Source organism: Plecotus auritus, assembly GCF_963455305.1.
Source record: "Plecotus auritus genome assembly, chromosome: 9".
NCBI classification, from domain to species: Eukaryota; Metazoa; Chordata; class Mammalia; order Chiroptera; family Vespertilionidae; genus Plecotus; species Plecotus auritus.
In genome coordinates this window covers 121,347,167-121,364,351 of record NC_137783.1, presented here as the reverse complement: position 1 = coordinate 121,364,351, position 17,185 = coordinate 121,347,167, and positions in this window count along the sequence as shown.

The window sequence follows — 17,185 nt, the reverse complement described above, 5'->3', positions numbered from 1 at the left end:
GCCGATCACTGATTCTCTCTCATCATTGGTGTTTCTCTCTCTCTCTCTCCCTCTCCTTCCTCTCTGAAATCAATAAAAATACATTTAAAAAAAGAATTTACATGTTCTAGCATTACCTCTAATATAGAATATCTTAAATTCTTGAAAGTAGTATTATAGAGTCAAATAGTATGCACACACTTAAAGCTTTCCTCCAGCAGTTCTATAGTGGTTTTAAAACATAATTTTATTTAATGTAAAAACAACATTAGAGTAATAATAATGAATTCCTGAAAAGATAAAGCACCCATAAACTCCCTTCCCTAACAAAAACAGTTGTTTTTATTTGCTCATATTCCTGTCCATATGTAAAGAGAATTTTTCATGATTGCATTTAGACACTTGCTAGGCTGTTATAATTCCCAGGAATGCATACTCATATAGGCCACAGAGTCTAGCTAAAAGGGAAAAGTGTCACACCGAAACTCAGCAAAAGGGGCCGCAGTTCAGCAAGGCCTATTGTACTGGAGCTGGACAATTGTTCTGGCTTTAAGGTAGTTTTCCAGACTCAGTGGATTACTTGATCTTCACTGTAACACTCTGCCATTTATCTAAGTCAGCTACTCTTTGTGCTTTTGCTTCTTCACCGTGTCTACCTCTTTTCTCTCCATTTACCTGGCTGACTTCCTCACACTCTACTCTGCATCTTTTCTCAGCCAAATATTTTCCGGTTCCTGATAACACATGTGTTCATAGCCTCTCATTCCTGTCCTTGACGTCATGGTCTAAGTATCTTTTAAGCTTCAGCCCCCGATGTCCTGATGTGGTTTGCCTGGGTCTCTTGGTATTTGCCAGTTCCGATTGCAAAGAATGAAAAACCTAATGGCCCAGTTCATCCTCTTTGAGCAGAGTTTTGTAGCAAAGCATCTCAAAAGATGTTGGCTAGTATGGATCAGTTGTTCATCCCAGAGCCAATCAACTGTGTGGAGAGGAGGGTCAAAGAACGTGGTTGTTTAGGGCTACTCTGCTCAAGTAGGTGCTTGGTGTTAGGGTCGCCGAAGGAGGAATTCATGAGACCAAAAGTGGTAAGGACTTATAAATTTACTAGGTCATCTGGAGACCAGATGGGCTGAGTCCCAAAATGGCTCCAGCACCCAGGGATGGGAAGTCAGAGGTTTTAAAGGACTCTAGGAGGGCTTTCTCAGTGGGGAACTCTCTGGGCAGATCCAGATCCTGGGAAAGTCTGGAGGGGAAAGATAATGGTATCAGCAAGTGGAATGTGGTCTTAGCAAGTGGAATGTTGGTTGTGAAGTGACCTAACACTTTGGTGATTCAGTTTCTTAAAAAGGGATAGTGGCTATTGTAAGGTAACTGGGCTGTTATATTCTATATAATAAAAGGCTAATATGCAAATAGACTGAATGGCGGAACAACCAGTTGCTATGAAGTGTGCTGACAACCAGGGGGCAGGTGCGGAACATGGTGGGTGTCAGCTGTGGCGGGATGGTGGAGCAGTGAATGGGGGCGCCAGACCAAGGCGAGGCACCAGTCACTGTCATCGGGGCGAGCCTCTGGTGGTTACTGAAAATTCTTTGCTCCTGCACACCATGGTCCCTCCCAGCACTTGCACCTGCTGCCGGCACTGATCCCACTCACACCCGCTGCAGGAGCCACTACTCGCACCCACTGCTGGCGCCCAGTGCTGGCCCCAATCACCCCTAAGAGCTTCTTCACCTCCCCCTGCTCCTGAGGGGTGATTGGGGCAGCAGCCGCCGCTCACACCCACTGATGGCGCTGGCCCCCCTCTCACCCGCTGCTGATGCTGGCCCCAATCGCTCCGCGCTGTCAGTGGGTGCGAGTGGGGCCGGCGCCGTCAGCGTGTGGGAGCAGTGGCGGCGGGAGGAGGGCTGCTGGCAGACAAGGGACCAGGGTCTGCAGCAGGAGGGGCCAGGCGGGAGCACGGAGGATGGGCTGAGACCTGCCCCTGTGCCCACTGCAGCCTTGCATCCCACAGTTCCTTTCAAGGTGCACGAATTCATGCACTGGGCCCCTAGTATAGTAATAATAACATTGATAAAATTATGTATTCCAGTGTTTGAATTATTGTTATGTCATATGCATATAAAGACTTCATACTTACCCAGTTTCATATAGGCATAACAGTTCATCCAGGGGATAGACTGTAATTTATTTAAGTAATCTCCTATAGTTAGACATTGAAAATATTTAATTAGTTTGTTTGTTTTTACCAAATTGGAAAATTCTGTAATAAACAACATATCAATACACATTTATACTTTTAAAAAGTTTTTCTCTTAGGGGATTATCAATTAGTAATGTTTTTAGCTGCAAGGAACAGAAAGCTTCTCATATAACAAGTCATTCTGAAGTGGGTGACTGCTGGCTTTGGTTCCCATGGCCTTTTTCTCATGTTCATGTTCGCAAAATGGCTGCAGAATCTCTCTCTGGTCATAACATCAGCATTCAAGGAAGAAAAGATGAAGAGATAACACCAGTCTGGTCTGCCTTTTTGTGTTTATCATCCCAGAATCATCCCTCGCAGGCATAAACTTCTGTCTCTTTGGCTAGAATTGTGTTACGCGGCCACCCCCTCCCGTAAGGGAGACTACACAAGCAAATGTCCTCCCAACCTCTTTATTTGGAGGCAGCAAGGAAAAAGAGAACTGCTAATGTGTATTAAACTAGCCTTCCTGCTGCTGTCACAGGGCTTCTCAGATGTGTTGGAGCTGCAGAAAATTTCCTTCAAATAAAATATTGCCTGGGAGCCTATTTGGAAAAGCTGAGGAAGGTGAAGTGCTTTGGTTGAGGTGAGGAGCTTAGAGCTTTATGTGGTCAGCACCTTTTCACCCAGCAGAAGATATTTCCTGCTTTCCAGCTGTTTAGCACCCATGTCATCTTGCAATTAGTTCTCTAAGGCTTCCATTTTGGGGGACTCCCCATATGTGTGTAGACTTGGGAGATAATTCCCATGTCCCATTAAGAAGTCAAACCCCCAGATTTCTTTACCCTCCCCTCTCCTGCTTCCTTGCAAAATCTGAGGCATATGATTTAGGTCCAGTCAATCAGGCATTCTCTCCTAGGTTTTTGAATCCTGAGTATGTGACTGTGTCAGGTAATCAGGGGTCATTTTCCTCTCAGCAGCAGTGCCATATGCACCTGATTGTTCTGGCTCTGTGACCTGTGGTGTGGTTCCAGCTGCTTAGTCCTCTGGAATTCTCTTGTTTCCTGCCAGTTTTCAGAACCTGGTTGTACGGCTAATTCTGTGAGCCTCTGAATTTTTTGTTTTGTTTTTTCCAGTGCATTGACTTTTTGCTTATAATAGGGTTAATTTCTCTTGCTCATAGCCACAAACCCTGACTAATGCGTATCCTTCCTAGCAGTCCTACAGACAATTCTGCAGAACTTGTGAGGTTGCAAGTAGCATAGTTTAAAATCTGCTGCCTTAGGACAAATCCCTTGGAATGGAATTAAGGGACAAAGGTACAAATAGTTTAAAGTTTCTTGATAATTATTGCCAAAGAGTGTTCCAAAGTATTGTGTAAATTTACTTAACCACAAGCACTGGGTATTATCATTGTTTTAATTTTTGCTAGTATAATGACCGGAAAATGGTTTCTTTTAGTATTTTAATGTGTATGTACTTGAGAATATTAAACTAAGCATTTTTCCTTATGTTGATTTATGGTTATATTTCTATTTATGGGAGATGGCTGTTTATTCAAGCTTTAATTTTTCTTTTTATGAAATGAACTTTATATAATTTAGTAATTTTTTGAATGTTATTGCAAACGTTTTTCTTCATCTTTTTTTTTCTTTTTTGTCTTTTTATTTTTTGTACAGAAGCTTCACATTTTTATGTAGTAAAATCTGTTCATCTTTTCCTTTGTGATTTCTTCTTTTGCTTACTGCTTTAAAAGTTACAGATCCCTCCAAAGATCTGATAGTCAATTCAATTTCCTGCCAGTTTTTCTGTGATTTGGCTTTTGTATGTTTAACTCTTTAATCTTGTGAGATATATTTTTGGGTATTGTATAAAAGTATGAATCTAAATGATTACACTGGCTTTTAGATCAATATGCTTTTGTTAATAAGCCAAGCTTTTGGGTTTTTGTTTTGCTTTGTTTTGGATTCCAGTAATGCAAGCAATATTGGGGCTTGTTATTGAGAGAAATGTGAGTAAAATGAAGAAAGAACATGAGACAATTGACAGAGAAGCAGAGACAGGGAACGATTGAAATGGAGACAAAAAAGCTGAAATAGAGACTGAAATAGAAACAAAGAGAAGACTCAAAGATCAAGAAGCCAAGGGAGAGAACAAAGACCCCGTTAGAGGAGGGGCTTTGGAGGTCTCAGGCCTGCAGCCTGAATCAGTGACCACTGAGGCTGTGGGAGTGACTGACAGAGGCTGAGATGATGTCAGGGGCTGCAATTGGAGATCTCCCTCCACATGGCCATCCCATCCAACTTTAGCCTATCCCATGCATCTGGTGAGGCCTCCCATTCCATTTGGGGACCCCAGTTTGCCCATGATTCTCCATTTGGCTCTAGGTTTGGAGGATCTCAGGGGCATAAAGAAAAATCTATCATCTTTCCTGCCCATAGTCTTCCTTCTCTCTGGTCTGACTTTAGACAAGGGTTCACAAAAGGACGAGATTCTGAAGACCAAGAATCCAAAATGTCCCCCAGTGGAGGCTGTAGAGTGCAAATATCTCAGTCTGGTTCTGGAGCCCCAGCATTATCCTCATCAGAGGGGTTAAGTAACTGTGCTCATCGAGAGGTAGATATGGGATTCAAACCTGGTTCTATCCAATTTCAAATCCTGTAGTTCTCTCACGTGCCTCAAGATATTGGGCTTGCCCTGGCTGGTAGGCTAAGTGGTTAGAATGTAGGCCCAAGCACCAAAGGGTCTCAGGTTCAGTTCCCAGTCAGGGCATGTACTTTAATTGCAGGTTCAAACTCCCCGCCCCCCGCCAATCAGAGCATGTGGGAGGTAAGCAGTTGATGTGTCTCTCTCACATTGATGTTTCTCTCTCTCTCTCTCTTTCTCTCCCCCCTGCCCACCCCCCCCCCTGCCCCACCATCCCTCTTTTCCATTTTCTCTGAAAAGCAATGGGAAAAAATATCCTCAGGTGAGAATTAACAACAACAAAAATATATTGGGCTTATTCTATATCTCCACTAGAAACTCTCTTCCCCAGAATGCCTTTTATTTCTGCTTTTCCATATGTCATCTTTCCATCACTTCAGCCTACGGGCTATTTCTCACCTCTGATTTTCTGTAGCTCAGGCTTCATTTGGCACTGAGGCCTTACTTATAGTCCTGGCTTCTCCTCTTAGCTAAACATTGTGGTATTTTTGTCTTGTTTTCTCAAGTGAGTTATAACTTGGGACTGTATTTTACCCCTTTGGACTTCCAGCATTACTTCAAACTATGCTGCCCAATCACTAGTTCATTCATTCTCTCAGTAAATATTTTCTGAGAACTTCAATGTACCAGGCACTGAGTAAGCAACTGCAAAGGCAAAACTAAATGTTTGTCAAAAAATATTTTCCAAATCAGTTTTAATACATTCCTGCCCTGCAGCATGGCCAGGTGCTGGCATGCTCCAGTCACAGAAAGATATGAATGATGAACTCCATTGCCGGTCCCTGTGCTTTGCCTCTGGCATGAAAATCTGTGCAGAGAGGCCAAAGAGGAAATGGCTTTCCCTCCTGCTCACTAGTGTACTTTCAGGCATGGACCTTGGTGATTGTGACTCTAAAATGTGATCACTTTTTTCAAAGCTCTAATCAAGGTCTGCATCTTTAATAGGTAGCACTGAGGGGATGTTGGCATATATTTTGCCTTGGGTTCAAGCAGACCTGGGATGAGATTCAGGTTCTACTTTAGCTCTTCTCTTCAGCTTCCCAAGCCTTAGTCTTCTTACCTGTGAAATTGGGATGATAGCTGCAGGGCACACACGAGAATGTACATATAAAGCTCCCACCTTTATAGGGAGATTTCACAGGACAGGAGAGAGTCCCCAAGTGTGACTTCGGGTTCTTCAACAACCTTCCCTGTCTTTTGTTTTTTTCTATTTCCCAGGCTAATTACTGCATTGTCTATACTTTTTAAAGCTCTAGTTGGCCGCCAAGCTGGCATGGCTCAGTCATTGAGCATTGATCTATGAACCAGGAGATCACAGTTCAATTCCCAGTCAGGGCACATGCCTGGGTTGCAGGCTAGATCCCCAGTGGGAGACGTGCAGGAGGCAGCTGATCAATGATTCTTTCTCATCATTGATGTTTCTCTCTCTCTCTCTCCCTTCTTCTCTGAAATCAATAAAAATATATTAAAAAAAGAAAAGAAAGATAACTCTTGGTGGCCATTAATATACATTTTTTGGACATGTTGCAATTTGTAGCTTTGTAGTTTGTAGTGTTTGTAGTTACTCATAATGATAGCTAATGTTATAAAAATAAAAGTGTTTCTGAAAAGACTAACTCTTAAATAACTTACTGAGTGTAAAAATACTTTTTTTTCACATTCATATTAAAGTTTTTAATTAATTAATTTGTTTTTCTGAATAGATAATACATTTTTTTAAACAAGAAGTTTATTTAAACAAGACACTTGACTTGAAGGGAAAACTATCTAGGATTCATTTTTTTTAGAGTAATTTACTCAAAGACAGATTGCCCTACATGTAACAGCTGCGTACAAAAAAGTTATAAAATTGTCCTTGGTTTTACAATGATAAATGAAAAACATTAAAATTCTCCAATCAAACAAGGTATGCAAGAATTTTTATGTTGTTCTATTTTTGTTAAACAGTGAGAGCAAAATAACTTACTGGAATATAAAGATAAGAGCTGAATGAGCATGCCACTAATGGAGAAAGGGGGTGTTTTCACAGAATCAGTATTTTTTTTCCATCCCTTCTCTATTTGATGTAGATCAAAACATACCATTGACCATTTAGTTAAAAAAATGCAAATGCTTATGCACATACATCAGTTACTTTATGTACAATAAAGGAATGGGGATGGGGGAAATGAAAGAATAGAGAAAACTATACTGTAGCAGTCAGATGTGTTGAAACCAAATTGCAGTTTTCTAACTGAGAATGTCTTCTTGGTCTGGAGGAACAGGGTTCTGGAGTCAAGTAGCAGGTTCCCTTCTTAGTAGACACCTCCTGTCTGCTGCTGGAACACATCAATTGTATCTTCATCCTCCATTTCCAACTGTGCAGGTGTGTCTGTTTCATTGATTGGCTGCCCATCAAATCGGAATCTGATCTGCCTCATGACAAACCCTTGGGCTTTTTGTGGACCATGGCGAGCGCCACTTCACAAAAGAGGTACCAGGTCCGCACCACACGAGCATACACGCAGCACCAGGAGCGGCAGAGGAAGCAATAGATAATACATTTGTATGGTTCAAAATTCAAAAGGCGCCAGAGTGTATACAAGAATAGTCTCCCAGTTTTTTGTTTATCTTTTTTTAAAATATATTTTTATTGATTTCAGACAGGAAGGGAGAGGGAGAGAGAGCTAGAAACATTAATGATGAGAGAGAATCATTGATCGGCTGCCTCTTGCACGCCCCCTACTGGGGACCGAGTCCACAACCCGGGCATGTGCCCTTGTCCGGAATCGAACTCAGGACCCTTGAGTCCACAGGCTGACGCTCTATCCACTGAGCCAAGGCAGCTAGGGCAGTCTTTTGTTTATCTTCTAGAAATAATATATTTATTACAATCAAATACACATTTATATGCTTGCCCTTTTACACAAATGGTAGTATTTTATACATTCTTGTTGGTATCTTGTTTTTCTTATTTAAATAAATCTTGAAGATTGTTCCAAGTTAGTAGGAATTCCTCTTTTAAAAAATGTTTGTGCTGCAGAGTGTCTCATTCTCTGAATGTACTTTGATTTATTTGACCATTCCCAAATTAATAACATTTAAATTGTGTCAATCTCTTGTTCTCACAAATAGTGCTTCAGTAAATAGTCCCATAATATATGTTATTTGGCACATATGTGAATATACCTGTTAAATAAATTATTAGAATCAGATTTGCTAGGTTAAGGGCATATAAATTTGTAATTTTGCTAGATAGTACCCACTCCCAAAGATGTTTATATCTTGGCTGGGGTTCCCCCATAAAAGCATATCTCTGTGACAACGATTCTAGTGCAAGTAGTATAATTGGTAGGTGCATGGAACACCAGGAAGCTGAGGAGTGGGGGAATGATACAAGGAAGGGAAGGCACCCTGGAAAGGATGTGTTATGAAGCCAGCTACTACGTGGGTGACCGGAGCTTAATCCCACTAGGAAATTATGAGCAAAGGTGCAGAATAATCACTTCTGGACTCTGCTTTTTCTTTAAAAAAATATATATTTTTATTAATTTCAGAGAGGAAGGGAGAGAGAGATAGAAACTTCAATGTTGAGAGAGAATCATTGATTGGCTGCCTCATGCATGCCCCACACTGGGGATCAAGCCTACAACCCCCGGGCATGTGCCCTGACTGGGAATCAAACCTTGACCTCCTGGTTCATAGGTCAATGCTCAACCATTGAGCCACGCTGGCCAGGCACTTCTGGACTTTTCTAAACAAGGCGAGGAAGCTGCATTTCCCAAGAGTCATTAGCTGAAGCCTGCTCTGGGAGCATGGAGTGTGAAATGGGAGTAGGGGCAGTAGGTGTTAACTCTCTGGCCTGGCCTAGCCTGCTGGTGGCCAGAATGGACTTCCACAGTTCAGAAAAATCTCTCCGGCAAAGAGATGAATTTCTCGGGGTACTGGGTCCCTGAATACATTGATAGGGCCTAGGATATGGGCTGCACCCCACTGGCAATGAACCAAGGTATTTGTTTCCCTGGATTTTTGTTTCATAGTGTTCTCACATATTTGATCTTGCCAATTGTCTAGGTGAAAAATAGTACTCGTAAAATAAAAAAATAGTAACTGTATAGTTTTAATTTTATGTATATAATAATTCACATTGACTTTTAAAATAATTTAAAGCTCCCATCTATTTAATTCTTCTCTAACCCTACCATGTTCCAGTAAGTCCTCACAGCCTCATCCCACCCTGAGAGTAGGTGCTGCAGTGATTCTCATTTTAAAACACTAAAGGGAGGAGCAAAGAGGTTTAGTGATCTGCCCTAAACCACTCAGTTTGCCGCTGGTGGGAATGGGATTTGACCTCAGATTCTCTTTAAAACCGATGCTCTTTCTATTGTGTCAACATGCCCTTTGGAAACATTTTTATCTTGTAAATGGTATAAAACAGACCAGCCACTCAATTCTTCAGTTCCTTGATCTACAAAAGTAAGAATAGTGAACATCTGTTGTTTGTGTCTTCCCAGCATCCATTCTTCACTCTTTTGCTATCACCTGGGAATTTGTTAGAATTCTCAATTCTTGAGTTTTACCCCAAACCTACTGAATCAGAAACTCCTGGGTTGAGGCCCAGCAGTCTGTGTTTTAACAAACCCTCTCTGTGATTCTGATTCATCCTGAAGTTTGAGAAATACTGGGTTAGGGGAAAGAATGTAAGTGGAGCTATCTTGCCAACAAAAACCAGGGGAAACCCAGGTTAAGACTAAAGTCATATAGAACAAACACATCTGAGAGATACAGAGAGTGAAAGAGTTCTGAAGATACCATCTGAGTCTCGTCCTGCTTGAAGTTAGACCAACAGCGGTATCATTTAGTTACATGAACCAATACATTCTTTTCATTTCAGTTTGAGTTGAATTTCTGCCACTGGCAACCAAGCTATTCCTTACTGTCAAGGAGAACATTTATTCCTCCTTATGTTTCCAAGGGAAGAGATTCTTTTTGACCATTAGTTCTCAAAGTGTGGTCCCAGGATAACATCAGCAGCAACATCAACATCACTAGAGAATTTGTTAAAAATCACAATTTATCAGACTGCAGTCCATACCTACTGAATCAGGATTCTGGAGTGGAAACCAACAATCTGTGTTGCAATAAGCCTTCCAGGTGATTCATGTCCTTTCATTTCACTAAAATGTGAAAATCACTAGCATAAGACTCCTAGCCTCTCTCCCAACTCCTTATTCATTCTTCTCTATGGAGAATGTATGAGTTATCTAATTAATGAGTATGGAAGGATGATCTGGGCAGGCTCAGTTTAGCTCCCCGCTCTGTGTGTTTTTTTGGGTGTGTGTGTGTGTGGAGAGGTAGGAGGGGGAGCCCGTGTGACCCAAAGGGGCAGTTATTTTGTGTTCCACTATGTGCTATAAGTTTTATGGAGACAGATCCCCATAAGATGAGGCCTGCAGTTTTTCCAGCCCTGCCTGTAACTCAGTGGTAAATGTATTCTGGGAACAGTGTAAGCAAGACCATTTGACCTCAGATCTAAGTCATATCCTCCAGACTAGCTCTTATCAGTAACATAGCTGACATTTTGATCTGCATCTGCTGGTTTTCTATGTCTGATTTCTCAGTTGGTTCAGACTTGGGTGAGGAAGAGGGCTATCTATGGAATCCCCTAATGCCCCAACATTGACTAATTTAGGGGGGTGGGGAGGAAGGTTTCTCAGGCCCCTTCGCCATCTAACATTTAGGACACCATGTCTCAAACTTTCTCTGCAGGGCTCCCAGTGGCCGGTGAAGAAAACCTTGTTTGTTCTCACCAGACCACTGATGTTGCACCTGCGAGAGAAAGAGGTATCCCGTGCCCCTTGGGGCACAGGAGGGAAGACTGTAATCACAGAGCATTTCCTTTCAGTTCTTTCCTGAAACAGTGCAATTCTGTGGGGGCAGGAATGGGACCTAGAAACCACGACATTCTAAAAGCTTCCATGCCTTATTATCGGGTTCTACCAGCTGTCTACCCTAAATCCATATGGCTGCGTTTGAAGTTCCCTTCTGTTTTGTAGGCTTATCATTTGAAAGAAAAAAAAAAGGACTTCTCTCTTCTCTATTCCACTCTTTTGGTCTTTTCTGAGTTATTCACAGCCAGACGGGTTTGAAGCTCTGCAAACCAGGCCCGGGTGCGACAGGAAGCTCAACGTTCAGGGCTTAGTCCCTTTAGAGCAGCAGGCGTGCCTCTTTCTGGAAAGCTGCCGCAGGGAAGAAAGAGACAAAGCAGCCGTTACTAAGTTCAACCTGAGTGACAGAGGACAGCATAGTTATTCTCTCTGTATTGACCTGTTTCTCAGTCTTCCTGGAATGCTTAATCCTCCCAGATTGTCTAACTACCACTTATTTTTACATAGATCATATGTGTACAACTGCTTTATATAGCTACAACATATATGTATAGTTTTGGCTTCTGTTATACCCATATCATTAAAAATTGTTCATAAACATAATTTTTTATTTTTCCGATATAAAATAAATAAAAATTGGACTTCATTAAAATTAAAACTTTGTGCCCTAACCGGTTTGGCTCAGTGGATGGAGCGTCGGCCTGCGGACTCAAGGGTCCCAGGTTCGATTCTGGTCAAGGGCATGTACCTTGGTTGCAGGCACATACCCAGTGGGGAGTGTGCAGGAGGTAGCTGATCAATGTTTCTCTCTCATCGATGTTTCTGACTCTCTATCCCTCTCCCTTCTTCTCTGTAAAAAATCAATAAAATATATTTTTTAAAAAAATTAAAACTTTGTGCATCAAAGAACACTATCAAGAGAGTGAAGCAGAATGGGAGAATATATTTGCAAATCATATATCTGATAAGGGCTTAATATCCAAAATATATGCAGAACTCCTACAACTCAACAACAAAAAGATAAGCAACCCAAACAAAAACATAGCCAAAGGACTTGAATAGACATTTCTCCAAAGAAGATATATGAATTGAAAATAAGCATATAAAAATATGCTCTACATTATTAGTCATTAGGAAAATGCAAATCAAAACAATAATGACACACCACTTCACACCTAGGATAACTATAATAAAAAAAGGAAAATTACAAGTGTTTATGAAGATGTGGAGAAATTAGAACTCTTGTACATTGTGATGGGAATATAAAATGGTGTAGCTGTTATGACAAACAGTTTGGTAGTTCCTCAAAATGTTAAACATAGAATTATCATTTGACCCAGCAATTCTACTCCTAGGCATTTAACCAAAAGATTTGAAAACAGGAACTCGGGTACTTGTACACAAATATTCATAACAGCATTATTCACAATAGCCAAAGGGTGGAGATAAGCCAAATTATCATCAATAGATGAATGGGTAAATAAATCATAGTATATCCTTACAATGGAATACAATTCCATGTGAATATGTGCAACAACATCGAGGAACCTTAAAACATTATGCTAAGTGAAATAAACCAGACATGAAAGGACAAATATTGTATGATTCCACTTATATAAAATGTCCAGAATGGGAAAGTACATAGAGATAGAAAGTAGATTAGAGATTATCAGGGATTGGAGGTAGGAGAAAATGGAGATTAAAAAAAAAAAAAAGTAAGATGGAGGAATATGTACAGAAAAACTGAAAAAACTCTCACCTGTAATCTCACGACCTAGGATACCTAAATATCCTGCCAGTCATTTTTATTTTTAATGTATACAAGGTGGTCAAGTACAAAACCTTAGACCTTCTGGATTCAAATAGGCACTCTGCCATTAACTAGCTATGACATCTCTGTGCTGCAGTGTTTTTGTAAAATACAAATCATAACAGAACCCACTTCAGATGGTTGATTTGCGGATTAAATTGGATAATATGTTTTAAGTGATTATCACAGTGCCAGGCTCATGGTAAATGCTCATGTGTTGTATCCCACTCTTCTCGTTTTCTGGTAGAAATAAACATCATTTTTAATGGCCACATATTTTTCACATCATGGCTATAGCATCATTTACTTAATCAAGTCCCTATTATTGAGCGTTTAGGTAGTTTTAAAATTTTCATTATTTTACAAAACGCTCTCTGGTGGACATCCTTGCTTGAGTCTTCTTGGCAGACATGCCTGAGAAGGGTTGTGTAGCTTTGGCCCTGCTCAGCCTTCTGGGCTCTTGGGCTTCCAAGACAGTGCACCATGTTGAGGCCCAAGCTAGGAGATAGGATCTGAGTTCCAGTCATTCTTCTGCTCTATCTCTAGGCCATGCTGGGACTGCTCTTGTCTATCTGGGCCTTTGCTTCCTCATCAGTAAAATGAGCGTTATAGTGGCAAAGATCTTAGGGAGGTTCTTCTGCTCTGTGACTCTCAGATGATCCTCTGCTAAGCTGTGGATTTCTCCAGCCCTTCAGTGGCCTTCCTCAGGGGGGTGTGTGCACACGCTTGAGTGTGTGTTTCAATTTCTATTCTTAGCAGCATGATCTTTAAACAAGGAATAGATTTGTGCGTCTATCTCATCTCAGATGCATGCAGCTCCTGCTAGGCTCTTTCATTCTCCACCAGCCATTCATTCACATTAGAAACAGTGGCCCTTTAAGGAAATAAGCAGATGGTGCTCTTCCATCAACCATGATAAGGATCGAATGCTCTCTGATTTGGGGGTTTGGCCCTTTTTTGTCACCAGGCCTGGGCTCTGTCTGACTCAGCTAAAGATGAGGTCAGGGGAATCTTGGTTTCAGCACCTCCCTTCCCATTCCACTCCCAGATCCTTTCTCTGGGATGGGCCAAGGATGGTATTTGGGCAATGGTGATTTTTAGAGATGATGAGTAACCAACATTCCAAAAGAGAAGGTCATTGTTTGTCCTGAAAGAAAGAGTGGGCATGAATAAGTCTACTCTTCTCCACGAATTCTGGATTGTGGAGGTGTCTCAGAGTAACTTCAGATATTTAAATATACAAATTCAAAAAAAAAATAAATATACAAATTCAGATTTTTTGTCTGCAACCTCAAAGATTCTTATTTATGAACTGTGGGATGGAGCTCAGGTCCTTCATTTTAGGACACTACAGGGAATTTAGACGGGCATCCTAGGTGGAAAACATTGGCATATAGTAATAGAATTTGCAAATTCTTAAAGCTCACAAAAGCCAGGCAGGCAACGTCAAATGGATGGGGTGTGATGCAAGAGTGCTGGTGACTCTGAAGAATAGGAGCATCTACACCTTTTTTCAAGGGCACCCTGTACTTACCTTCAGCCAGTTATCATAGATAATGCTGGACCAGTGTTGCTAGATGTTTCACTTAATTTTTTTTTTTTTTTTTTAGGAAGAGTAAGAAATCCAGATTTGTTTATAAAATATCCCACTTTTTTTTGTTGCTGTTGTTAATCCTCTCTGGAGGATATTTTTTCCATTGATTTTTAAAGAGAGTATAAGGGAAGGAGGGAGGAGTAGAAAGAGAGGGAGACACATTGATGTGAGACACATTGGTTGGTACCTCCCGCAGGCGCCCAGACTGGGCTGGGGATCCAACCTACAACCCAGGTATATGCCCTTAACTGATTATTGGATCTGTGAACCTTCAGTCCACAGGCTGATGCTCTAACCACTGAGCACACCGGCCAGGGCAAAATATCCTACTTTTAAATATTGGCAACCAATTCCATTTTTTTTTTTTTTTTACAAATTGAATTGTGGGCCAAAACATATCTGTTGGTCAAATCTGGCCCTAAATCTGCCTGTTGAAATCTCTTGACAACTCCTTAGCCAGACAATTGTTCAACTTAAGTAAAAATGATGCATTCAACAGCCTCTTGATTGACAGCATTGCACTGTCTCTGTGCTGTGATTCTCTGAGGGGTTCTGGACAATACCTGGCTTGGTATGAGGAAAAGTGCTCATAGCAGGCAGTCAGAAGACCTATATCCTGCTAACAACCTGTTAGGTAACATTGGGAAAGAAATGCCTTCCCTAGTCACAGTATTTCTTTTGGTAAAGTAAGGGGGATGGTCTCTATTGTTCTTTCCAAGTTTCTAGGTCATTCTTCTCATGAAGATTTATGTACTCACCTATTATCCCTCTACTTGAGAATGAAACTTTTCAGATTAAGATAAAAGTTAATCTTTAATGGTCTTGAATGACAACTAGTTGTTTCTCTCCCATATTCTTCTATGTCTTTGTGATTCATTTTTGCAGGGGAATTTCTTTTTGCTATAGGCTTTTGGGCTATTTTATAAGGAGAAGACAGCATTTTGGAATAGCATGCTTAGGTGGAATTGAGCATATGGGCAATTTGCTTGCTGAACAGTTGACTTTGAGTAAAAAAAAAAACCAACAACAATAAAGAAATAGAATTGATATGAGGGACATCTTGAAGTAAAAAGACATTTTTGTGATAGCTCAAATAAAACCTTGCAATTGAATATTTTCTCCTCATAGCTTTATTGAGATTTAATTCCTATACCATAGAATTCACTTTAAAAGCGTATAAGTCAATGCAATTAGATAGTTGCAACCATCATAACTATCTAATTTCAGAACATTTTCATATCTCCAAAAAGAAACCCCATACCTGTTATCAGTTACTCAGCATTTCCCCCTTAGCCCTGGCAACCACTAATCTATTTTCTGTCTCTATAGATTTTCTTACCCTAGACCTTTTATATAAATAAAATCACACAATATTTGGTCTTTTGTGACTGGCTTTTTCATTTAGCTTATTTTTAAGGTTCACCCATATTGTAGTATGTATCATACTTCTATATCGTACTTCTTCCCTTTTTATTGCCAAATAATATTCAATTATATGAATATGCCACATTTTGTTTATCCATTCATCAGTTCATAAATAATTGATTTCCCCCCTTTTTGGCTATTATGAATAATGCTGTTATAAGTTTGCATGTACATTTTTATTTGGACATATATTTTCATTTATCTTGAGTATATACCTAGGGGTAAAATTTCTGGGTTGTATGGTAACTCTATGTTTAACTTTTGAGGAAATCCCAGACTGTTTCCCAAAGCAGCAGCAACATTTATATTTCTGTCAACAGTGTATGAGGGTTCCAGTTTCTCCACATCCTCTTTAACACTTGTTATTATCTATCTGACTTTTTTATTATAGTCATCCTAGTGGGTGTGAAGTGGTATTTCATTGTAGTTGATTCTGCAGTTGAATCTGCTCTGATTGACCTGACTTAGTCACATGCCCATTCTTTAGCTAATTACTCTGGCTAGTGGAGACTGGTAATCTTAAATGAATCTGAGTGAACTCCTGGAGCTAGGGGTGGGTGTCATTCACTCCCAAACTACAGAGGAGAAATTGGAGATACCATTTGAAAGCAAGGAGAAATGGATTCCTGGGAGTGAACAAAGGCATGTTTTCTACAGGATGGGTTTATTTGCTTGGTTTTAGTGTTGGAATTGTCCTGTATACAAGGATCGCAGTGGTGCAGAGTAGGAAGGAAAGAACATCTTGGTGAGGACTCAGGCAGAGAAGGAACCCTGGAAATAGGTTACTGAAATAGAGTCTACTTAAAATAGGTTTCTCCCTGAAAACTCTAGTCATCAACACATAGTGCTTGCCAGCTTGTATTTATTACTGTACTAGAGGCCCGGTGCACGGATTTGTGCACTCGTTTGGTCTCTCGGCCTGGCCTGCACCCTCTCGCAATCTGGGACCTCTTGGGGGATGTTGGACTGCCGGTTTTGGCCTGATCCCTGCAGGCCAGGCCGAGGGACCCCACTGATGCACGATTCCGTGCATTGAGCGTCTGCCCCCTGCTGGTCAGTGCGCATCATAGCTACCAGTTGAACGATCACTTAGGCCAGTGGTCAGCAAACCGCGACTGGCGAGCCATATCGGTTTGCTGCTCTGTTGACTAATGAGTTTGCTGACCACTGACACATACTACCCTTTACTTCTTTGCACACAATATGCCACAATTGCCTAATCCTCACAGCTTCCAACTACACGGTAACATTTAGTCTAGTCCAGTGGTCGGCAAACTCATTAGTCAACAGAGCGGCAAACCGTGGCTCACGAGCCGCATGTGGCTCGCGAGCCGTGGTTTGCCGACCACTGGCTTAGGCTTTTATATATATAGATGCTCCTCATTTTCTTTTCCTGGTCAAACTATCATCAGGCTCAGTACCCCTAAGTGCTCCTCTGCCACATGCTGAGTCACAGAATGCTGAGGACCTCATTACAATTGTTTTATCTCCTATGCTTGATTCCCCCAGTCTAAATAGCTGTGCTACTATCGCTATTTCCCAACCCCCTTCAGGGAATAACTTTCTTTTGGATATTTTTGAGATTTGGTAAGCTTTTCTGATTACCATAGCTTTTTGAAAGG